The 25,043-nt window shown below is 46.1% G+C and overlaps 1 pseudogene; it reads right to left on the bottom strand.

The window, feature by feature from the left end:
• Positions 1-323: 323 nt before the first annotated feature.
• LOC135510174 (Fc receptor-like protein 5) overlaps positions 324-25,043 on the bottom strand; it is a 38,759-nt pseudogene continuing 14,039 nt past the window's right edge.

Raw genomic sequence — 25,043 nt, forward strand, 5'->3', positions numbered from 1 at the left:
AAGATACTCAAGGCCCTGGGGGCTGTAGGGGGAACCTGGAATGGAGCATTTAGAAGATACTCAAGGCCCTGGGGCTGTAGGGGGAACCTGGAATGGAGCATTTAGAAGATACTCAAGGCCCTGGGGGCTGTATGGAATGGAGCATTTAGAAGATACTCAAGGCCCTGGGGGCTGTAGGGGGAACCTGGAATGGAGCATTTAGAAGATACTCAAGGCCCTGGGGGCTGTAGGGGAAACCTGGAATGGATAAATAAAGGAAGTGAGTGAAATTAAAAATAAAGTGGTTGTGATTCAGAACAGAACAGATTAAAAAACAGGCTACATGATTGAGGAAAATCATTTATTTAATTCTATATGCCCCAAAGACAAAATAAATATCTTACCAGGATGATTCATTAACAAATAATGGTTTTGCACAAAACAACCACAATAAAACAAAAGGACTACATTAGTTTCCCGTTAACATCAAATCAAATAATACTGAACTACTAAAGAGACCAAAATGGGAAAATAAAGTAAATAATTGTAATAATTGAATTCTCCTCTCCTGTATGTTTTCTATCTCTGTAACATGTAACGGTATAACATTATACTGAACCTGTGACAATAATGCCTGAACCACAACACCTATCAGTTGATCTGTATAGACATGAGAAGTGAAGGCATTGACAATGTATCAACCATAATGCTACACAGTATATGACCAGTATATGGCTGATGTTAAAGGACAGCTGCTGAATGAATAATACAATACACACATATTAAAACACATTCCAATCAGAATAATACATGTATCAGTTAATAGATCACATTAGATCAAATGCCACTATTCTTCCAGCAGGTGGAGCTACAATGTAACAACATACAGCATTGTGACTCACAGTTCTATATTAGAATTCCATGAGTTCCATTCTGATGGTTGTTATGGTGATCAGGTGATCTCAGCCTCACTCTTCTTCAACACGATCACCTGTTCAACACAGAAGTAGTTCATCAGTGTGGCCATGTATTTACTTATCCAATACAGAACCACTTAGAAATGTAAATCATATCAGATCATTTACTAGTAAATACTGTGCTACAGTACCAGTGGGCTATATACTAATTATACTAGTCAAAAGTTTATTTACTCTATCAGAACCAGGGGCTATTTACTCCATATCAATACCAGGGCTATTTACTCCTCATCAATACCTGGGCTATTTACTCCTTATCAATACCTGGGCAATTTACTCCTTATCAATACCTGGGCAATTTACTCCTTATCAATACCTGGGCAATTTACTCCTTATCAATACCTGGGCTATTTACTCCTTATCAATACCTAGGCTATTTACTCCTTATCAATACCTGGGCAATTTACTCCTTATCGATACCTGGGCTATTTACTCCTTATCAATACCTGGGCTATTTACTCCTTATCAATACCTGGGCTATTTACTCCTTATCAATACCTGGGCTATTTACTCCTTATCAATACCAGGGCTATTTACTCCTTATCAATACCAGGGCTATTTACTCCTTATCAATACCTGGGCTATTTACTATTTATGTCCATACCAACTCTCCCATATGTGACCGACCTGGCTCAAGTCGGTCTTTTGTAGCATAATTTGAAATGGTATTTTTTACATTGGTTAAAGTAGAGACTCAGAGCTACATAATGGTATATCATACACTACAGTTGAGGAATGATGGGAAAGTAATTCTGCTTTGAAAATGTATAAACTTATAAACTGAATTCTGAGAAAATGGCTTTGAATGTTTTGGTACTACTACTGTAGAGCCCTTCTTTGCATACACCCATTCAGCATTGTTCACACCCTCTTCAGCTTTAGCCCCACCCTCTTCAGCTTTAGCCCCACCCTCTTCAGCTTTAGACCCATCCTCTTCAGCTTTAGACCCACCCTCTTCAGCTTTAGACCCACCCTCTTCAGCTTTAGACCCACCCTCTTCAGCATTGTTCACACCCTCTTCAGTTTTAGCCCCACCCTCTTCAGTTTTACAGGTTGAACTGAGCGTTCTGAACTAACAGCAGTAGTCGAGCTGTAAAGACCTTTATTATACACAGATTCTAAATAGATATTGATAACAAATGTGTATCTGTAGTTGTGACCCAGAGATTCCTGAACATTCATTTTGGGACTGTTCTTATGTCAGAAGATTTTAGAGTGAGTTCAAATATTTTATTTTAAAATATACTATTAATGTTAATTTGAAAAGTGTGTTTTATTTTGATCCAAATTATATGATTTGTTTATTTGTTTATTTTTCATGGCAGATTCTTTGTCAAGGATTGGTAGGATGGTCAGTTTTACAAGGGTATGTTTGGCAGCATGAGTGAAGGATGATTTGTTGCGAAATAGGAAGACGATTCTAGATGTAATTTTGGATTGGAGATGTTTAATGTGAGTCTGGAAGTCAGAACCGTCCAGAGTAGTGATGCTGGAAGGGCGGGCAGGTGCGGGCAGCGATCGGTTGAAGAGCATGCATTTAGTTGAACTTTTAAGAGCAGTTGGAGGCCACGGAAGGAGAGTTGTATGGCATTGAAGCTCGTCTGGAGGTTAGTTAACACAATGTCCAATGAGGGGCCAGAAGTATACAGAATGGTGTCGTCTGCGTAGAGGTGGACCAAATCAAATCAAAGTTTATTTGTAACGTGCGCCGAATACAACAGGTGTAGGTAGACCTTACAGTGAAATGCTGAATACAACAGGTGTAGTAGACCTCACAGTGAAATGCCGAATAGAACAGGTGTAGTAGACCTCACAGTGAAATGCCGAATACAACAGGTGTGGTAGACCTCACAGTGAAATGCCGAATACAACAGGTGTAGTAGACCTCATAGTGAAATGCCGAATACAACAGGTGTGGAAGACCTCACAGTGAAATGCTGAATACAACAGGTGTGGTAGACCTCACAGTGAAATGCCGAATACAACAGGTGTGGAAGACCTCACAGTGAAATGCCGAATACAACAGGTGTAGTAGACCTCACAGTGAAATGCTGAATACAACAGGTGTAGTAGACCTTACAGTGAAATGCTGAATACAACAGGTGTAGTAGACCTCACAGTGAAATGCTGAATACAACAGGTGTAGTAGACCTCACAGTGAAATGCTGAATACAACAGGTGTAGTAGACCTCACAGTGAAATGCCGAATACAACAGGTGTGGAAGACCTCACAGTGAAATGCCAATAAAACAGGTGTAGTAGACCTCACAGTGAAATGCTGAATACAACAGGTGTAGTAGACCTCACAGTGAAATGCTGAATACAACAGGTGTGGAAGACCTCACAGTGAAATGCTGACTACAACAGGTGTAGTAGACCTCACAGTGAAATGCTGAATACAACAGTGAAATGCCGAATACAACAGGTGTGGAAGACCTCACAGTGAAATGCCGAATACAACAGGTGTGGTACCTCACAGTGAAATGCCGAATACAACAGGTGTGGAAGACCTCACAGTGAAATGCCGAATAAAACAGGTGTAGTAGACCTCACAGTGAAATGCTGAATACAACAGGTGTAGTAGACCTCACAGTGAAATGCCGAATAAAACAGGAGTGGAAGACCTCACAGTGAAATGCTGAATACAACAGGTGTAGACCTCACAGTGAAATGCCGAATACAACAGGTGTAGTAGACCTCACAGTGAAATGCCGAATACAACAGGTGTAGTAGACCTCACAGTGAAATGCCGAATAAAACAGGTGTAGTAGACCTCACAGTGAAATGCTGAATACAACAGGTGTAGTAGACCTCACAGTGAAATGCTGAATACAACAGGTGTAGTAGACCTCACAGTGAAATGCCGAATAAAACAGGTGTAGTAGACCTCACAGTGAAATGCTGAATACAACAGGTGTAGTAGACCTCACAGTGAAATGCTGAATACAACAGGTGTAGTAGACCTCACAGTGAAATGCTGAATACAACAGGTGTAGTAGACCTCACAGTGAAATGCTGAATACAACAGGTGTAGTAGACCTCACAGTGAAATGCTGAATACAACAGGTGTAGTAGACCTCACAGTGAAATGCTGAATACAACAGGTGTAGTAGACCTCACAGTGAAATGCTGAATACAACAGGTGTAGTAGACCTCACAGTGAAATGCTGAATACAACAGGTGTAGACCTCACAGTGAAATGCTGAATACAACAGGTGTAGACCTCACAGTGAAATGCCGAATACAACAGGTGTAGTAGACCTCACAGTGAAATGCTGAATACAACAGGTGTAGACCTCACAGTGAAATGCTGAATACAACAGGTGAAATGCTGAATACAACAGGTGTAGACCTCACAGTGAAATGCTGAATACAACAGGTGTAGACCTCACAGTGAAATGCCGAATACAACAGGTGTAGTAGACCTCACAGTGAAATGCTGAATACAACAGGTGTAGACCTCACAGTGAAATGACAACAGGTGTAGTAGACCTCACAGTGAAATGCTGAATACAACAGGTGTAGACCTCACAGTTAAATGCCGAATACAACAGGTGTAGTAGACCTCACAGTGAAATGCTGAATACAACAGGTGTAGACCTCACAGTGAAATGCCGAATACAACAGGTGTAGTAGACCTCACAGTGAAATGCCGAATAAAACAGGTGTAGTAGACCTCACAGTGAAATGCTGAATACAACAGGTGTAGTAGACCTTACAGTGAAATGCAATACAACAGGTGTAGTAGACCTCACAGTGAAATGCCGAATAAAACAGGTGTAGTAGACCTCACAGTGAAATGCTGAATACAACAGGTGTAGTAGACCTCACAGTGAAATGCTGAATACAACAGGTGTAGTAGACCTCACAGTGAAATGCTGAATACAACAGGTGTAGACCTCACAGTGAAATGCTGAATACAACAGGTGTAGACCTCACAGTGAAATGCCGAATACAACAGGTGGAGTAGACCTCACAGTGAAATGCTGAATACAACAGGTGGATTAGACCTCACAGTGAAATGCTGAATACAACAGGTGTAGTAGACCTCACAGTGAAATGCTGAATACAACAGGTGTAGACCTCACAGTGAAATGCCGAATACAACAGGTGGAGTAGACCTCACAGTGAAATGCTGAATACAACAGGTGTAGACCTCACAGTGAAATGAATACAACAGGTGTAGACCTCACAGTGAAATGCCGAATACAACAGGTGGAGTAGACCTCACAGTGAAATGCTGAATACAACAGGTGTAGACCTCACAGTGAAATGCCGAATACAACAGGTGTAGTAGACCTCACAGTGAAATGCCGAATACAACAGGTGTAAGACCTTACAAAATGCAATACAACAGGTGTAGTAGACCTCATAGTGAAATGCCGAATACAACAGGTGAAGACCTCACAGTGAAATGCCGAATACAACAGGTGTGGTAGACCTCACAGTGAAATGCCGAATACAACAGGTGTGGAAGACCTCACAGTGAAATGCCGAATAAAACAGGTGTAGTAGACCTCACAGTGAAATGCTGAATACAACAGGTGTAGTAGACCTCACAGTGAAATGCCGAATAAAACAGGTGTAGTAGACCTCACAGTGAAATGCTGAATACAACAGGTGTAAGACCTCACAGTGAAATGCTGAATACAACAGGTGTAGACCTCACAGTGAAATGCTGAATACAACAGGTGTAGTAGACCTCACAGTGAAATGCTGAATACAACAGGTGTAGTAGACCTCACAGTGAAATGCCGAATAAAACAGGTGTAGTAGACCTCACAGTGAAATGCTGAATACAACAGGTGTAGTAGACCTTACAGTGAAATGCTGAATACAACAGGTGTTGTAGACCTCACAGTGAAATGCCGAATACAACAGGTGTAGTAGACCTCACAGTGAAATGCTGAATACAACAGGTGTAGTAGACCTCACAGTGAAATGCCGAATACAACAGGTGTAGTAGACCTCACAGTGAAATGCTGAATACAACAGGTGTAGTAGACCTCACAGTGAAATGCCGAATACAACAGGTGTAGTAGACCTCACAGTGAAATGCTGAATACAACAGGTGTAGTAGACCTCACAGTGAAATGCCGAATACAACAGGTGTAGTAGACCTCACAGTGAAATGCCGAATAAAACAGGTGTAGTAGACCTCAAGTGAAATGCTGAATACAACAGGTGTAGTAGACCTCACAGTGAAATGCTGAATACAACAGGTGTTGTAGACCTCACAGTGAAATGCCGAATAAAACAGGTGTAGTAGACCTCACAGTGAAATGCTGAATACAACAGGTGTACACAGTGAAATGCTGAATACAACAGGTGTAGTAGACCTCACAGTGAAATGCTGAATACAACAGGTGTAGACCTCAGAAATGCTGAATACAACAGGTGAAACCTGCAGTGAAATGCCGAATACAACAGGTGTAGTAGACCTCACAGTGAAATGCTGAATACAACAGGTGTAGACCTCACAGTGAAATGCTGAATACAACAGGTGTAGTAGACCTCACAGTGAAATGCTGAATACAACAGGTGTAGACCTCACAGAATAATACAACAGGTGTAGTAGACCTCACAGTGAAATGAATACAACAGGTGCTGTGAAATGCTGAATACAACAGGTGTAGACCTCACAGTGAAATGCCGAATACAACAGGTGTAGTAGACCTCACAGTGAAATGCTGAATACAACAGGTGTAACCTCACAGTGAAATGCTGAATACAACAGGTGTAGTAGACCTCACAGTGAAATGCTGAATACAACAGGTGTAGACCTCACAGTGAAATGCCGAATACAGGTGTAGTAGACCTCACAGTGAAATGCTGAATACAACAGGTGTAGACCTCACAGTGAAATGCCGAATACAACAGGTGTAGTAGACCTCACAGTGAAATGCTGAATACAACAGGTGTAGACCTCACAGTGAAATGCCGAATACAACAGGTGTAGTAGACCTCACAGTGAAATGCTGAATACAACAGGTGTAGTAGACCTCACAGTGAAATGCTGAATACAACAGGTGTAGTAGACCTCACAGTGAAATGCCGAATACAACAGGTGTGGAAGACCTCACAGTGAAATGCCGAATACAACAGGTGTGGTAGACCTCACAGTGAAATGCCGAATACAACAGGTGTGGAAGACCTCACAGTGAAATGCCGAATAAAACAGGTGTAGTAGACCTCACAGTGAAATGCTGAATACAACAGGTGTAGTAGACCTCACAGTGAAATGCCGAATAAAACAGGTGTAGTAGACCTCACAGTGAAATGCTGAATACAACAGGTGTAGTAGACCTCACAGTGAAATGCTGAATACAACAGGTGTAGTAGACCTCACAGTGAAATGCCGAATACAACAGGTGTAGTAGACCTCACAGTGAAATGCCGAATAAAACAGGTGTAGTAGACCTCACAGTGAAATGCTGAATACAACAGGTGTAGTAGACCTTACAGTGAAATGCTGAATACAACAGGTGTTGTAGACCTCACAGTGAAATGCCGAATAAAACAGGTGTAGAGACCTCACAGTGAAATGCTGAATACAACAGGTGTAGTAGACCTCACAGTGAAATGCTGAATACAACAGGTGTAGTAGACCTCACAGTGAAATGCTGAATACAACAGGTGTAGACCTCACAGTGAAATGCTGAATACAGGTGTAGACCTCACAGTGAAATGGAATACAACAGGTGTAGTAGACCTCACAGTGAAATGCTGAATACAACAGGTGTAGACCTCACAGTGAAATGCTGAATACAACAGGTGTAGTAGACCTCACAGTGAAATGCTGAATACAACAGGTGTAGACCTACAGTGAAATGCCGAATACAACAGGTGTAGTAGACCTCATGAAATGCTGAATACAACAGGTGTAGAGTGAAATGCCGAATACAACAGGTGTAGTAGACCTCACAGTGAAATGCTGAATACAACAGGTGTAGACCTCACAGTGAAATGCCGAATACAACAGGTGTAGTAGACCTCACAGTGAAATATACAACAGGTGTAGTAGACCTTACAGTGAAATACCGAATACAACAGGTGTAGTAGACCTCATATACAACAGGTGTGGAAGACCTCACAGTGAAATAGAATACAACAGGTGTGGTAGACCTCACAGTGAAATATAATACAACAGGTGTGGAAGACCTCACAGTGAAATGCCGAATAAAACAGGTGTAGTATCACAGTGAAATGCTGAATACAACAGGTGTAGTAGACCTCACAGTGAAATGCCGAATAAAACAGGTGTAGTAGACCTCACAGTGATGAATACAACAGGTGTGGAAGACCTCACAGTGAAATGCTGAATACAACAGGTGTAGACCTCACAGTGAAATGCTGAATACAACAGGTGTAGTAGACCTCACAGTGAAATGCCGAATACAACAGGTGTAGTAGACCTCACAGTGAAATGCCGAATATATAGACCTCAGTGAAATGCTGAATACAACAGGTGTAGTAGACCTTACAGTGAAATGCTGAATACAACAGGTGTTGTAGACCTCACAGTGAAATGCTAATACAACAGGTGTAGTAGACCTCACAGTGAAATGCTGAATACAACAGGTGTAGTAGACCTCACAGTGAAATGCTATGTATAGACCTCACAGTGAAATGCCGAATAAAACAGGTGTAGTAGACCTCACAGTGAAATGCTGAATACAACAGGTGTAGTAGACCTTACAGTGAAATGCTGAATACAACAGGTGTTGTAGACCTCACAGTGAAATGCCGAATAAAACAGGTGTAGTAGACCTCACAGTGAAATGCTGAATACAGGTGTAGTAGACCTCACAGTGAAATGCTGAATACAACAGGTGTAGTAGACCTCACAGTGAAATGCTGAATACAACAGGTGTAGACCTCACAGTGAAATGCTAATACAACAGGTGTAGACCTCACAGTGAAATGCCGAATACAACAGGTGAGGTGAAATGCTGAATACAACAGGTATCACAGTGAAATGCCGAATACAACAGGTGTAGACCTCACAGTGAAATGCTGAATACAACAGGTGTAGACCTCACAGTGAAATGCCGAATACAACAGGTGTAGTAGACCTCAGGTGAAATATGAATACAACAGGTGTAGACCTCACAGTGAAATATACAACAGGTGTAGTAGACCTCACAGTGAAATGCTGAATACAACAGGTGTGGAAGACCTCACAGTGAAATGCTGAATACAACAGGTGTAGTAGACCTCACAGTGAAATGCTGAATACAACATGTGTTTTAGTGTAGTGTAGATGTTAGGTAAGTAAAGAAATAAAACAACAGTAAAAATACAGGCTATATACACAGTAGAGACTATATAGAGTAGAGAGGCTATATACAGTAGAGGGGCTATATACAGTAGAGGGGCTATATACAGTAGAGAGGCTATATACAGTAGAGAGGCTATATACAGTAGAGAGGCTATATACAGTAGAGAGGCTGTATACAGTAGAGACTATATACAGTAGAGAGGTTATATACAGTAGAGGGGCTATATCCAGTAGAGGGGCTATATACAGTTGAGGGACTATATACAGTAGAGAGGCTATATACAGTAGAGGGGATATATACAGTAGAGAGGCTATATACAGTAGAGGGGCTATATACAGTAGAGGCTATATACAGTAGAGAGGCTATATACAGTAGAGACTATATACAGTAGAGAGGCTATATACAATAGAGACTATATACAGTAGCGAGGCTATATACAGTAGAGGGGCTATATACAGTAGAGGGGCTATATACAGTAGAGGGGCTATATACAGTAGAGGGGCTATATACAGTAGAGACTATATCCATTAGAGGGGCTATATACAGTAGAGGGGCTATATACAGTAGAGGGGCTATATACAGTAGAGAGGCTATATACATTAGAGAGACTATACATTAGAGAGGCTCTATACAGTAGAGAGGCTACATACAGTAGAGAGGCTACATACAGTAGAGAGGCTACATACAGTAGAGAGGCTACATACAGTAGAGGCTATATGCAGTAGAGGCGATATACAGTATAGGGGCTATATACAGTAGAGGGGATATATACAGTAGAGACTATATACAGTAGAGGGGCTATATACAGTAGAGGGGCTATATATAGAGGGGCTATATACAGTAGAGACTATATCCATTAGAGGGGCTATATACAGTAGAGGGGCTATATACAGCAGAGAGGCTATATACAGTAGAGAGGCTATATACATTAGAGAGACTATACATTAGAGAGGCTCTATACAGTAGAGAGGCTACATACAGTAGAGAGGCTACATACAGTAGAGAGGCTACATACAGTAGAGAGGCTACATACAGTAGAGGCTATATGCAGTAGAGGCTATATACAGTATAGGGGCTATATACAGTAGAGGGGATATATACAGTAGAGACTATATACAGTAGAGGGGCAATATACAGTAGAGAGGCTATATACAGTAGAGAGGCTATATACAGTAGAGACTATATACAGTAGAGAGGCTATATACAATAGAGACTATATACAGTAGAGGCTATATACAGTAGAGGGGCTATATACAGTTATATACAGTAGAGACTATATCCATTAGAGGGGCTATATACAGTAGAGGGGCTATATACAGTATATATACAGTAGAGAGGCTATATACAGTAGAGAGGCTATATACATTAGAGAGACTATACATTAGAGAGGCTCTATACAGTAGAGAGGCTAGATACAGTAGAGAGGCTACATACAGTAAAGGCTATATGCAGTAGAGGCGATATACAGTATAGGGGCTATATACAGTAGAGGGGATATATACAGTAGAGACTATATACAGTAGAGGGGCAATATACAGTAGAGGGGCTATATACAGTAGAGGGGCAATATACAGTAGAGAGGCTATATACAGTAGAGAGGCTATATACAGTAGAGAGGCTATATACAGTAGAGAGGCTATATACAGTAGAGAGGCTATATACAGTAGAGAGTCTATATACAGTAGAGAGGTTATATACAGTAGAGGCTATATACAGTACAGACTATATAGAGTAGAGGGGCTATATACAGTAGAGAGGCTATATACAGTAGAGAGGCTATATACAGTAGAGGCTATATACAGTACAGACTATATAGAGTAGAGAGGCTATATACAGTAGAGAGGCTATATACAGTAGCGAGTCTATACACAGTAGCGAGGCTATATACAGTACAGACTATATAGAGTAGAGAGGCTATATACAGTAGAGAGGCTATATACAGTAGAGAGGCTATATACAGTAGAGAGGCTATATACAGTGGAGAGGTTATATACTGTAGAGAGGCTATATACAGTAGAGAGGCTATATACAGTAGAGAGGCTATATACAGTAGAGAGGCTATATACAGTAGAGACTATATACAGTAGAGGCTATATACAGTGGAGAGGTTATATACTGTAGAGAGGCTATATACAGTAGAGAGGCTATATACAGTAGAGAGGTTATATACTGTAGAGAGGCTATATACAGTAGAGAGGCTATATACAGTAGAGAGGCTATATACAGTAGAGAGGCTATATACAGTAGAGAGGCTATATACAGTAGAGAGGCTATATACTGTAGAGAGGCTATATACAGTAGAGAGGCTATATACAGTAGAGGCTATATACAGTAGAGAGGCTATATACAGTAGACAGGCTATATACAGTAGCGAGGCTACATACAGACACCGTTTAGTCAGGCTGATTGAGGTAGTATGTACATGTAGATATGGTTAAAGTGACTATGTATATATGATGAACAGAGAGTAACAGTAGCATAAAAGAGGGGTTGGTGGGTGGTGGGTGCGGGACACAATGCAGATCGCCCGGTTAGCCAATGTGCGGGAGCACTGGTTTGTCGGCCCAATTGAGGTAGTAACTAAATGAGTGTATAGTTAAAGTGACTATGCATATAGCCAGTTGGAAAACATGGCCAGCCGTAGAAAAATTATTGACATTCTCAAATATAGTGGATTTATCGGTGGTGACAGTGTTTCCTAGCCTCCGTGCAGTGTGCAGCTAATGTAGAAACATATCATATTTGTCTTGGTGTGTCTTCCTGGGTACAGTGGATTCTCCTAAACAGATAGTTATATTAAAACATGGTTCAATCAGAGATACAGTTATCAACACCTTACAACATGGTTCAATCAGAGATACAGTTATCAACACTTTAAAACATGGTTCAATCAGAGATACAGTTATCAACACCTTACAACATGGTTCAATCTGTCAGGATTTGGCCAGGGTTGTTCCGGGTTTTGGTCACTAGATGCCCCCATTGTGCTTTTTGACCTTATGTTTTTTCCCTTGTTCCCCATTATTATTTGCACCTGTGCCTCGTTTACCCTGATTGTATTTAAACCCTTAGTTTCCCTCAGTTCTGTGCTCTGTGTTTGTATGTTAGCACCCAGCCCTAGTGTTCTGTGTATTCTTGTCGTTTCCGGTGGATGCTCTTGTGGAATTCTGTTTTTGTTTTTGAGTATCTCGAGGCTTTTTTTGTGCTATACCTACCACCTTTTGGATTTGCCATTTTGTATTGAAGGACTTCTCCTTTTTTACTTTATTAAATACACTGTCTTAAGTACTGCTGTGTCTGCCTCATCTTCTGGGTTCTGCTGACTATTCGTGGCTCAGTTGGTTAAGTGACTGTTTCTCACTCCGGAGACCCAGATTCGTAACCGGGTCCTGACAGAAACACAGAGCCAAAAATGAACCCAGAGGCAGCCAGTTCCCAGGACCTTTTTGCCATGCTGTCCCACCACCAGGAGACTGTCCAACGCCACGAAGCCGCCCTGGTTCAGCAAGAGGCCTTAATGGCTAGACATTCTCATCTTCTGTCGGAGATGCTGACTTCCATTAAGCAAATATCTGATCGTCTTACCCCGGCAACAGTTCCCGTCCCAGTACCTCAGATTCACGTACCCATGGCAGTTAACCCCCTGGCTGAACCTCGTCTTCCACCTCCCCAACGGTTCTCAGGTGATCCAAGTGCTTGTAAAGGGTTTCTCACCCAATGTTCTCTCTCCTTTGAGCTACAACCCTCGTCGTTTCCCACCGACCGGTCTAAGATCGCTTATATCATCACCCTGCTGTCGGAAAAAGCCCTGGCCTGGGCTACTGCTGTGTGGGATGCCCATAGTTCCTGCTGTGCCAGCTACTCTGCCTTTGCTGAGGAATTCAAACGAGTGTTTCAAGGCCCAAGCAGTGGTTCTGACTCAGCCAAACAGCTCCTGACTCTCCACCAAGGTTGGCGCAGCGTGACGGACTATGCCATCCAGTTCCGCACGGTGGCAGCAGCGAGTGGTTGGAACAACGAGGCGCTCACGGTGTGCTTTCTGAAAGGCCTTTCCGACACTATCCAAGATGAACTGGCCACTCGGGAACCACCAGACAATCTCGAGTCCCTGATCAAGTTGGCCTCACGCATTGACCAGCGTCTGAGAGAGAGAACTCAACCGTAGACCTCTAGCCCCTATCAGTCCCAGCTCCGAGTCCCCACCTTTATCCTCGCTGGCTCCATCGGAACCCATGCAGATTGGACGCATCTCCCAAGCTGAGAGAGACCGCCGGATGAGGGAGCGACGCTGTCTATATTGCGGCAAACCGGGCCATTTCCGTTCCACGTGTCCCGGGCTCCAGGGAAACGCTCTGTCCCGTACAGACAAGGGGGGAACTGTAACGGGAAACATAACCTCCTCCCATCCGTCCAACTCCCGTCTGCTCATTCCAGTCACCCTCTCCTGGGACAACCACAAGCTTCACCTTCAAGCCTTGGTAGACTCTGGAGCCGCAGGTAACTTCATGGATGGTGTCTGGGCGAAGGAGAATGGCGTTCCCTCTGAACCTCTAAGTGAACCCATGAGGGTCACTACATTGGATGGAAGCCCTTTGGGATCTGGACTTGTCACTCATGTCACTACCTCCTTGCGACTTTCAGTTTCACAACACCAGGAATTGATGAACTTTCATTTGATCTCCTGTTCCGAGTTCCCTCTCGTCCTTGGATACCCCTGGCTTCACAGCCATAACCCTCACATCGACTGGTCTGTGGGCACTATCAAGCAGTGGGGTCCTACGTGCCAAGCTACTTGTATTTTCCAGAATTCTACTGTTCTACTCCCGAGTCTTTAGAATCCATCGACCTGACCCGAGTTCCCGAGTGTTACCATGACCTCAAACTGGTGTTTAGCAAACAGAGGGCCACCATGCTACCACCCCATAGACCTTACGATTGCCCCATCGACCTGTTTCCGGGGACTTGCCCCCCAGGGGTCGGATCTTTTCCTATCTCCACCCGAACGAGCTGCTATGGATACCTACATCAAGGACGCTCTGGAAGCAGGCCTCATGCGTCCATCCACCTCCCCGGCGGGAGCAGGGTTTTTCTTTGTGGCCAAGAAAGACGGTGGATTACGTCCTTGCATCGACTACTGGGGACTCAATGCCATAACCGTCCGTAACCGTTACCCGCTACCCCTTATGGCCACAGCCTTCGAGCTGCTCCAGGAAGCAGTTGTTTTCACTAAGCTTGACCTGCGGAACGCATACCATCTTGTGCGGATCAGACCTGGTGACGAGTGGAAGACCGCTTTCAACACGCCTACTGGTCACTATGAATACTTGGTGATGCCCTTCGGCCTGACCAACGCCCCAGCGGTGTTCCAAGCGCTCATAAACGATGTGCTTAGGGATATGCTTAACATATTTGTGTTCGTTTACTTGGATGACATCCTCATCTTTTCGAGCTCCCTTCAAGAACACACTAAGCATGTCAGACAAGTACTCAAACGCCTCCTGGACAGCCATCTGTACGTTAAGCCGGAAAATGTGAATTCCATTCATCCCGAGTACAATTCCTGGGATTTGTAGTGGAACCCGGTCGAGTCCAAATGGACCCCAGGAAGGTAGGGGCGGTAGCGGATTGGCCCACCCCCAAATCCGTTAAGGAAGTTCAGCGTTTCCTGGGCTTCACAAACTTTTACCGCAAGTTCATCAAGAACTTCAGCTTGGTGGCAGCCCCTCTCTCAGCTTTAACCAAGGGTGGCAATGCAAGGTTTTTGTGGGGAAGAGAAGCTGAGACGGCCTTCCAAGGACTCAAGCAGCGCGTTCTCTCTGCTCCCATCCTGATACTACCGACTACGGATGAACCATTTGTGGTGGAGGTAGACGCATCAGAGGTTGGTGTTGGAGCTGTCCTGTCTCAGAGGGGTGAAGACAAGAAGCTTCATCCGTGCGCTTTCTTCTCACACACCGGCTTACCCCGACTGAGAGGAACTACGATGTGGGGATCGTGAACTCCTAGCGGTTAAGATGGCATTGAAGGAATGGAGACACTGGCTCGTGGGGGCTTCTCACCCGTTTCAAGTGCTTACGGACCACAAAAATCTGGAGTATATCCAGCAGGCGAAGCGGTTGAACTCTAGACAAGCTAGATGGTCTCTTTTCTTCAATCGATTCCAGTTTATCCTCACCTATCGGCCCGGGTCGAAGAATCTCAAACCGGATGCCCTGTCCCGAGTCTACGCTCCTGCCATTCGAGATGACACGGACATGCCTGTCCTTCCTGCTGCTAAGATTGTGGCTCCGATCTCGTGGCAAGTTGAGGATACCGTGAGACGTGCTCAAGCTAGCGAACCGGACCCGAAAGGAGGTCCTGCCAATCGGTTGTTTGTCCCCAAGGCAGTGAGGACTCAGGTCCTTCTGTGGGGGCACTCCTCTCGCCTCATCTGTCATCCGGGCGTAGGTCGCACCACCTTGGAGTTCATCCAGCGTAAGTTCTGGTGGCCTACCATAAGAGAAGACGTTGCCACTTTCATCAATGCCTGTCCCGTGTGCTGCCAGGGCAAATCTTCTCACCTCCGCCCTCAAGGACTCCTTCACCCTTTACCTGTTCCCCACAGACCCTGGTCCCATATCTCATTGGACTTTATTACTGGACTTCCTCCATCCCATGGCAATACTACTATCCTAGTCATAATCGACAGGTTTTCAAAGGCGGCCAGGTTCGTCCCTCTGACTAAGTTACCTTCTGCCAAGGAAACGGCTGAGATGGTAATTAATCATGTGTTCCGAGTCTTCGGCATTCCTCAAGATATGGTTTCTGACAGAGGTCCCCAGTTCGCCTCAAGGTTTTGAATGGCCTTCTGCCAACTCATGGGGGCTTCTGCCAGTCTATCTTCAGGGTACCATCCGGAGTCCAACGGCCAAACAGAGAGGATGAATCAAGAGCTGGAAACCACCCTCCGATGTATGACTCGTGACAACCCATCCACATGGTCATCCTTTATTGTTTGGGCCGAATACGCGCACAACACCTTGCGCTCCTCCTCCACTGGTATGTCCCCGCACGAGTGTCAGTTTGGCTATGCTCCTCCATTGTTCCCGGACCAGGAGGCAGAAGTCAGAGTGCCTTCAGCCTTGAAGTTCGTCAGACGCTGTCGGCTTATGTGGAGGAAGACCCGTCTTAATCTTATGCGTTCCTCACAGAGGTACCAACAACAAGCCAACAGACGTCGCCGTCCCGGGCCTACCCTGCGCCCCGGCCAGAGAGTCTGGCTCTCCACAAGAGACTTACCTCTACGGGTGGAGTCTCGCAAGCTGTCCCAAAAATACATCGGTCCCTTCAAGGTTGCCAGGAGAGTTAACCCAGTTTCTTATCGCCTACACTTACCCAGATCCCTTAAGATTAATCCCACATTTCACATTTCATTGTTAAAACCTGTTGTTTTTTCTCCCCTTGTCCCGGCAGACAGACCTCCCCCTCCGCCTGGTGTCATTGGAGGCCAGCCGGCTTATACCGTCCATCGGATACTGGATTCCCGCCGGGTGCAGCGGTCCTGGCAGTATCTGGTGGACTGGGAAGGCTACGGTCCCGAGGAGCGCTCCTGGGTTCCTGCCAAAGACATCCTGGACCCTGACCTCATTCGTCAGTTCAGGGCCCTCCACCCTGAGAGAGCTGGTAGGAACGTCAGGAGCCGTTCCTAGGGGGATTCTGTCAGGATTTGGCCAGGGTTGTTCCGGGTTTTGGTCACTAGATGCCCCCATTGTGCTTTTTGACCTTATGTTTTTTCCCTTGTTCCCCATTATTATTTGCACCTGTGCCTCGTTTCTCCTGATTGTATTTAAACCCTTAGTTTCCCTCAGTTCTGTGCTCTGTGTTTGTATGTTAGCACCCAGCCCTAGTGTTCTGTGTATTCTTGTCGTTTCCGGTGGATGCTCTTGTGGAATTCTGTTTTTGTTTTTGAGTATCTCTTGAGGCTTTTTTGTGCTATACCTACCACCTTTTGGATTTGCCATTTTGTATTGAAGGACTTCTCCTTTTTTACTTTATTAAATACACCGTCTTAAGTACTGCTGTGTCTGCCTCATCTTCTGGGGTCTGCTGACTATTCGTGGCTCAGTTGGTTAAGTGACTGTTTCTCACTCCGGAGACCCAGGTTCGTAACCGGGTCCTGACACAATCAGAGCTACAGTTATCAACACTTTACAACATGGTTCAATCAGAGCTACAGTTATCAACACATTACAACATCACTCAGTCAGAACTACTGCAGTATTGTCAGTCTTTGTGATATATTTCTGATTTACAACAGGTATTCAGTTGGATTGAGATGATCCTGTATAAACTCAGGTTCTCACCTTGAGTCCTGCTCCTGCAGCCTTTCACCAGCAGTATGATGGTCACCAGCAGGTAGGGAGACCCCACCAGTAGACTACACAGCAGCCTGGGTAGAGACATGGACAACACTGGGACTGCTGGAGGTGGAATGGGAGTTGGAACTGCAGTTGGAGGAAGAATGACAGCTGGAGAGAGACATGGAAACACAGTATATTGTCATGGTTACAGCCAATACAGTGTAAGAACATCAGTACATATTGAAGCATTAGGGGGCCAAGATCGTATACCTGAATGATGATTGGCTGGAAGCCGTTTACCACAGGTGTGACGGAACATTTATCTTTCTAATTACGTTGTAGTAGCCCAGTAAGGAAACCTTTGTGGCTGTTTTTACACACAACGCCTGGATAACTTTTCATGTTCAAAATTGTGCTCTCTCCTCAAACAGTAGCATGGCATTCTTTTGCTGTAATAGCTACTGTAAATTGGACAGTGCAGATAGATTAACAAGAATTTAAGCTTTCTGCCCATATCAGATATGTCTATGTGCTGGGAAATGTTCTTGTTATTTACAACCTCGTGCTAATCACATTAGCCTACGTTAGCTCAACCAAGTTTTTAACCGTGGTATATTAGAGCAGTAAAAATAAATGTTTTGTTGTGGTATACAGCTTCCAGTCAATCAGCATTCAGGGTTGGAACCAGTTTATAATGCAGGTTTTGTGGGAGAAAGATGTACATATCGGGAGAAACATAATACTGTACCACAAGAGAAAGATACACTTAGAGTGCATTTGCCATTCTGGTAAAATGCATTGTCTATTGTATAGGACAGGAGGCCATGAGAGTATAGGACAGCCGAACAAGGTCAGAGGGACACACAAAGGAGGGGGTCAGCCAAATGACCAACTGATGGACTATAGACATAGGGCATATATTTTTAGGACATGAAGAGAAGAGACACATAGTCTACTAGTCCTAATAAGAACAGACATACCGAAGAACACCGCTGGTTGAGCTCACACTGCCCTACCCTGTGCTCTGACCTCTTTCTCCCCTCTCTCTCCAGATGAAATCTCGCTTCTTGTGACGGCCGGCCGCCCAACAACCTGCCCGCTTGACCCTATCCCCTCCTCTCTTCTCCAGACCATTTCCGGAGACCTTCTCCCTTACCTCACCTCGCTCATCAACTCATCCCTGACCGCTGGCTACGTCCCTCCCGTCTTCAAGAGAGCGAGAGTTGCACCCCTTCTGAAAAAACCTACACTCGATCCCTCCGATGTCAACAACTACAGACCAGTATCCCTTCTTTCTTTTCTCTCCAAAACTCTTGAACGTGCCGTCCTTGGCCAGCTCTCCCGCTATCTCTCTCAGAATGACCTTCTTGATCCAAATCAGTCAGGTTTCAAGACTAGTCATTCAACTGAGACTGCTCTTCTCTGTATCACGGAGGCGCTCCGCACTGCTAAAGCTAACTCTCTCTCCTCTGCTCTCATCCTTCTAGACCTATCGGCTGCCTTCGATACTGTAAACCATCAGATCCTCCTCTCCACCCTCTCCGAGTTGGGCATCTCCGGCGCGGCCCACGCTTGGATTGCGTCCCTACCTGACAGGTCGCTCCTACCAGGTGGCGTGGCGAGAATCTGTCTCCTCGCCACGCGCTCTCACCACTGGTGTCCCCCAGGGCTCTGTTCTAGGCCCTCTCCTATTCTCGCTATACACCAAGTCACTTGGCTCTGTCATAACCTCACATGGTCTCTCCTATCATTGCTATGCAGACGACACACAATTAATCTTCTCCTTTCCCCCTTCTGATGACCAGGTGGCGAATCGCATCTCTGCATGTCTGGCAGACATATCAGTGTGGATGACGGATCACCACCTCAAGCTGAACCTCGGCAAGACGGAGCTGCTCTTCCTCCCGGGGAAGGACTGCCCGTTCCATGATCTCGCCATCACGGTTGACAACTCCATTGTGTCCTCCTCCCAGAGCGCCAAGAACCTTGGCGTGATCCTGGACAACACCCTGTCGTTCTCAACCAACATCATGGCGGTGGCCCGTTCCTGTAGGTTCATGCTCTACAACATCCGCAGAGTACGACCCTGCCTCACTCAGGAAGCGGCGCAGGTCCTAATCCAGGCACTTGTCATCTCCCGTCTGGATTACTGCAACTCGCTGTTGGCTGGGCTCCCTGCCTGTGCCATTAAACCCCTACAACTCATCCAGAACGCCGCAGCCCGTCTGGTGTTCAACCTTCCCAAGTTCTCTCACGTCACCCCGCTCCTCCGCTCTCTCCACTGGCTTCCAGTTGAAGCTCGCATCCGCTACAAGACCATGGTGCTTGCCTACGGAGCTGTGAGGGGAACGGCACCGCAGTACCTCCAGGCTCTGATCAGGCCCTACACCCAAGCAAGGGCACTGCGTTCATCCACCTCTGGCCTGCTCGCCTCCCTACCATTGAGGAAGTACAGTTCCCGCTCAGCCCAGTCAAAACTGTTCGCTGCTCTGGCCCCCCAATGGTGGAACAAACTCCCTCACGACGCCAGGACAGCGGAGTCAATCACCACCTTCCGGAGACACCTGAAACCCCACCTCTTCAAGGAATACCTAGGATAGGATAAGTAATCCTTCTCACCCCCCCCCCTTAATGATTTAGATGCACTATTGTAAAGTGGCTGTTCCACTGGATGTCAGAAGGTGAATTCACCAATTTGTAAGTTGCTCTGGATAAGAGCGTCTGCTAAATGACTTAAATGTAATGTAAATGTAACACACCAGGCTTAACATAAGGGGCCCATAAGATAAGATGGGCATGTATTATTTTTGGCACATGAAGAGGTCCTGTCACCATTATAACTTGACTGAAAACCACCCAGTTTATAATGCAGGTTTCAGCACCTCTTAACAGTGTAAAGAAGAACCACCCAGTTTATAATGCAGGTTTCAGCACCTCTTAACAGTGTAAAGAAGAACCACCCAGTTTATAATGCAGGTTTCAACACCTCTTAACAGTGTAAAGAAGAACCACCCAGTTTATAATGCAGGTTTCAGCACCTCTTAACAGTGTAAAGAAGAACCACCCAGTTTATAATGCAGGTTTCAGCACCTCTTAACAGTGTAAAGATGAACCACCCAGTTTATAATGCAGGTTTCAGCACCTCTTAACAGTGTAAAGAAGAACCACCCAGTTTATAATGCAGGTTTCAGCACCTCTTAACAGTGTATAATGATTTCAGAACCACCCAGTTTATAATGCAGGTTTCAGCACCTCTTAACAGTGTAAAGAAGAACCACCCAGTTTATAATGCAGGTTTCAGCACCTCTTAACAGTGTAAAGAAGAACCACCCTGTCAGGATTTGGCCAGGGTTGTTCCGGGTTTTGGTCACTAGATGCCCCCATTGTGCTTTTTGACCTTATGTTTTTTCCCTTTATTCCCATTATTATTTGCACCTGTGCCTCGTTTCCCCTGATTGTATTTAAACCCTTAGTTTCCCTCAGTTCTGTGCTCTGTGTTTGTATGTTAGCACCCAGCCCTAGTGTTCTGTGTATTCTTGTCGATTCCGGTGGACGCTCTTGTGGAATTCTGTTTTTGTTTTTTGAGTATCTCTTGAGGCTTTTTTGTGCTATACCTACCACCTTTTGGATTTGCCATTTTGTATTGAAGGACTTCTCCTTTTTACTTTATTAAATACACCGTCTTAAGTACTGCTGTGTCTGCCTCATCTTCTGGGTTCTGCTGACTATTTGTGGCTCAGTTGGTTAAGTGACTGTTTCTCACTCCGGAGACCCAGGTTCGTAACTGGGTCCTGACAGAAACACAGAGCCAAAAATGAACCCAGAGTCAGCCAGTTCCCAGGACCTTTTGCCATGCTGTCCCACCACCAGGAGACTGTCCAACGCCACGAAGCCGCCCTGGTTCAGCAAGAGGCCTTAATGGCTAGACATTCTCATCTTCTGTCGGAGATGCTGACTTCCATTAAGCAAATATCTGATCGTCTTACCCCGGCAACAGTTCCCGTCCCTGTACCTCAGATTCACGTACCCATGGCAGTTAACCCCCTGGCTGAACCTCGTCTTCCACCTCCCCAACGGTTCTCAGGTGATCCAAGTGCTTGTAAAGGGTTTCTCACCCAATGTTCTCTCTCCTTTGAGCTACAACCCTCGTCGTTTCCCACCGACCGGTCTAAGATCGCTTATATCATCACCCTGCTGTCGGAAAAAGCCCTGGCCTGGGCTACTGCTGTGTGGGATGCCCATAGTTCCTGCTGTGCCAGCTACTCTGCCTTTGCTGAGGAATTCAAACGAGTGTTTCAAGGCCCAAGTAGTGGTTCTGACTCAGCCAAACAGCTCCTGACTCTCCACCAAGGTTGGCGCAGCGTGACGGACTATGCCATCCAGTTCCGCACGGTGGCAGCAGCGAGTGGTTGGAACAACGAGGCGCTCACGGTGTGCTTTCTGAAAGGCCTTTCCGACACTATCCAAGATGAACTGGCCACTCGGGAACCACCGGACAATCTCGAGTCCCTGATCAAGTTGGCCTCACGCATTGACCAGCGTCTGAGAGAGAGAGAACTCAACCGTAGTCCCAGCTCTGAGTCCCCACCTTTATCCTCGCTGGCTCCACCGGAACCCATGCAGATTGGACGCATCTCCCAGGCTGAGAGAGACTGCCGGATGAGGGAGCGACGCTGTCTATATTGCGGCAAACCGGGCCATTTCCGTTCCACGTGTCCCGGGCTCCAGGCAAACGCTCTGTCCCGTACAGACCGGGGGAACTGTAACGGGAAACATAACCTCCTCCCATCCGTCCAACTCCCGTCTGCTCATTCCAGTCAACCTCTCCTGGGACAACCACAAGCTTCACCTTCAAGCCTTGGTAGACTCTGGAGCCGCAGGTAACTTCATGGATGGTGTCTGGGCGAAGGAGAATGGCGTTCCCTCTGAACCTCTAAGTGAACCCATGAGGGTCACTACATTGGATGGAAGCCCTTTGGGATCTGGACTTGTCACTCATGTCACTACCTCCTTGCGACTTTCCGTTTCACAACACCAGGAATTGATGAACTTTCATTTGATCTCCTGTTCCGAGTTCCCACTCGTCCTTGGATACCCCTGGCTTCACAGCCATAACCCTCACATCGACTGGTCTGTGGGCACTATCAAGCAGTGGGGTCCTACGTGCCAAGCTACTTGTATTTTCCAGAATTCCCCGAGTTCTACTCCCGAGTCTTTAGAATCCATCGACCTGACCCGAGTTCCCGAGTGTTACCATGACCTCAAACTGGTGTTTAGCAAACAGAGGGCCACCATGCTACCACCCCATAGACCTTACGATTGCCCCATCGACCTGTTTCCGGGCACTTGCCCCCCAGGGGTCGGATCTTTTCCCTATCTCCACCCGAACGAGCTGCTATGGATACCTACATCAAGGACGCTCTGGAAGCAGGCCTCATGCGTCCATCCACCTCCCCGGCGGGAGCAGGGTTTTTTCTTTGTGGCCAAGAAAGACGGTGGATTACGTCCTTGCATCGACTACCGGGGACTCAATGCCATAACCATCCGTAACCGTTACCCGCTACCCCTCATGGCCACAGCCTTCGAGCTGCTCCAGGAAGCAGTTGTTTTCACTAAGCTTGACCTGCGGAACGCATACCATCTTGTGCGGATCAGACCTGGTGACGAGTGGAAGACCGCTTTCAACACGCCTACTGGTCACTATGAATACTTGGTGATGCCCTTCGGCCTGACCAACGCCCCAGCGGTGTTCCAAGCGCTCATAAACGATGTGCTTAGGGATATGCTTAACATATTTGTGTTCGTTTACTTGGATGACATCCTCATCTTTTCGAGCTCCCTTCAAGAACACACTAAGCATGTCAGACAAGTACTCAAACGCCTCCTGGACAGCCATCTGTACGTTAAGCCGGAAAATGTGAATTCCATTCATCCCGAGTACAATTTCTGGGATTTGTAGTGGAACCCGGTCGAGTCCAAATGGACCCCAGGAAGGTAGGGGCGGTAGCGGATTGGCCCACCCCCAAATCCGTTAAGGAAGTTCAGCGTTTCCTGGGCTTCACAAACTTTTACCGCAAGTTCATCAAGAACTTCAGCTTGGTGGCAGCCCCTCTCTCAGCTTTAACCAAGGGTGGCAATGCAAGGTTTTTGTGGGGAAGAGAAGCTGAGAAGGCCTTCTAAGGACTTAAGCAGCGCGTTCTCTCTGCTCCCATCCTGATACTACCGACTACGGATGAACCATTTGTGGTGGAGGTAGACGCATCAGAGGTTGGCGTTGGAGCTGTCCTGTCTCAGAGGGGTGAAGACAAGAAGCTTCATCCGTGCGCTTTCTTCTCACACCGGCTTACCCCGACTGAGAGGAACTACGATGTGGGGGATCGTGAACTCCTAGCGGTTAAGATGGCATTGAAGGAATGGAGACACTGGCTCGAGGGGGCTTCTCACCCGTTTCAAGTGCTTACGGACCACAAAAATCTGGAGTATATCCAGCAGGCGAAGCGGTTGAACTCTAGACAAGCTAGATGGTCTCTTTTCTTCAATCGATTCCAGTTTATCCTCACCTATCGGCCCGGGTCGAAGAATCTCAAACCGGATGCCCTGTCCCGAGTCTACGCTCCTGCCATTCGAGATGACACGGACATGCCTGTCCTTCCTGCTGCTAAGATTGTGGCTCCGATCTCGTGGCAAGTTGAGGATACCGTGAGACGTGCTCAAGCTAGCGAACCGGCCCCGAAAGGAGGTCCTGCCAATCGGTTGTTTGTCCCCAAGGCAGTGAGGACTCAGGTCCTTCTGTGGGGGCACTACTCTCGCCTCACCTGTCATCCGGGCGTAGGTCGCACCTTGGAGTTCATCCAGCGTAAGTTCTGGTGGCCTACCATAAGAGAAGACGTTGCCACTTTCGTCAATGCCTGCCCCGTGTGCTGCCAGTGCAAATCTTCTCACCTCCGCCCTCAAGGACTCCTTCACCCTTTACCTGTTCCCCACAGACCCTGGTCCCATATCTCATTGGACTTTATTACTGGACTTCCTCCATCCCATGGCAATACTACTATCCTAGTCATAATCGACAGGTTTTCAAAGGCGGCCAGGTTCGTCCCTCTGACTAAGTTACCTTCTGCCAAGGAAACGGCTGAGTTGGTTATTAATCATGTGTTCCGAGTCTTCGGCATTCCTCAAGATATGGTTTCTGACAGAGGTCCCCAGTTCGCCTCAAGGTTTTGGAAGGCCTTCTGCCAACTCATGGGGGCTTCTGCCAGTCTATCTTCAGGGTACCATCCGGAGTCCAACGGCCAAACAGAGAGGATGAATCAAGAGCTGGAAACCACCCTCCGATGTATGACTCGTGACAACCCGTCCACATGGTCATCCTTTATTGTTTGGGCCGAATACGCGCACAACACCTTGCGCTCCTCCTCCACTGGTATGTCCCCGCACGAGTGTCAGTTTGGCTATGCTCCTCCATTGTT

The sequence above is a fragment of the Oncorhynchus masou genome, chromosome 23, assembly GCF_036934945.1.
Source record: "Oncorhynchus masou masou isolate Uvic2021 chromosome 23, UVic_Omas_1.1, whole genome shotgun sequence".
In the NCBI taxonomy this organism is placed as follows: Eukaryota; Metazoa; Chordata; class Actinopteri; order Salmoniformes; family Salmonidae; genus Oncorhynchus; species Oncorhynchus masou.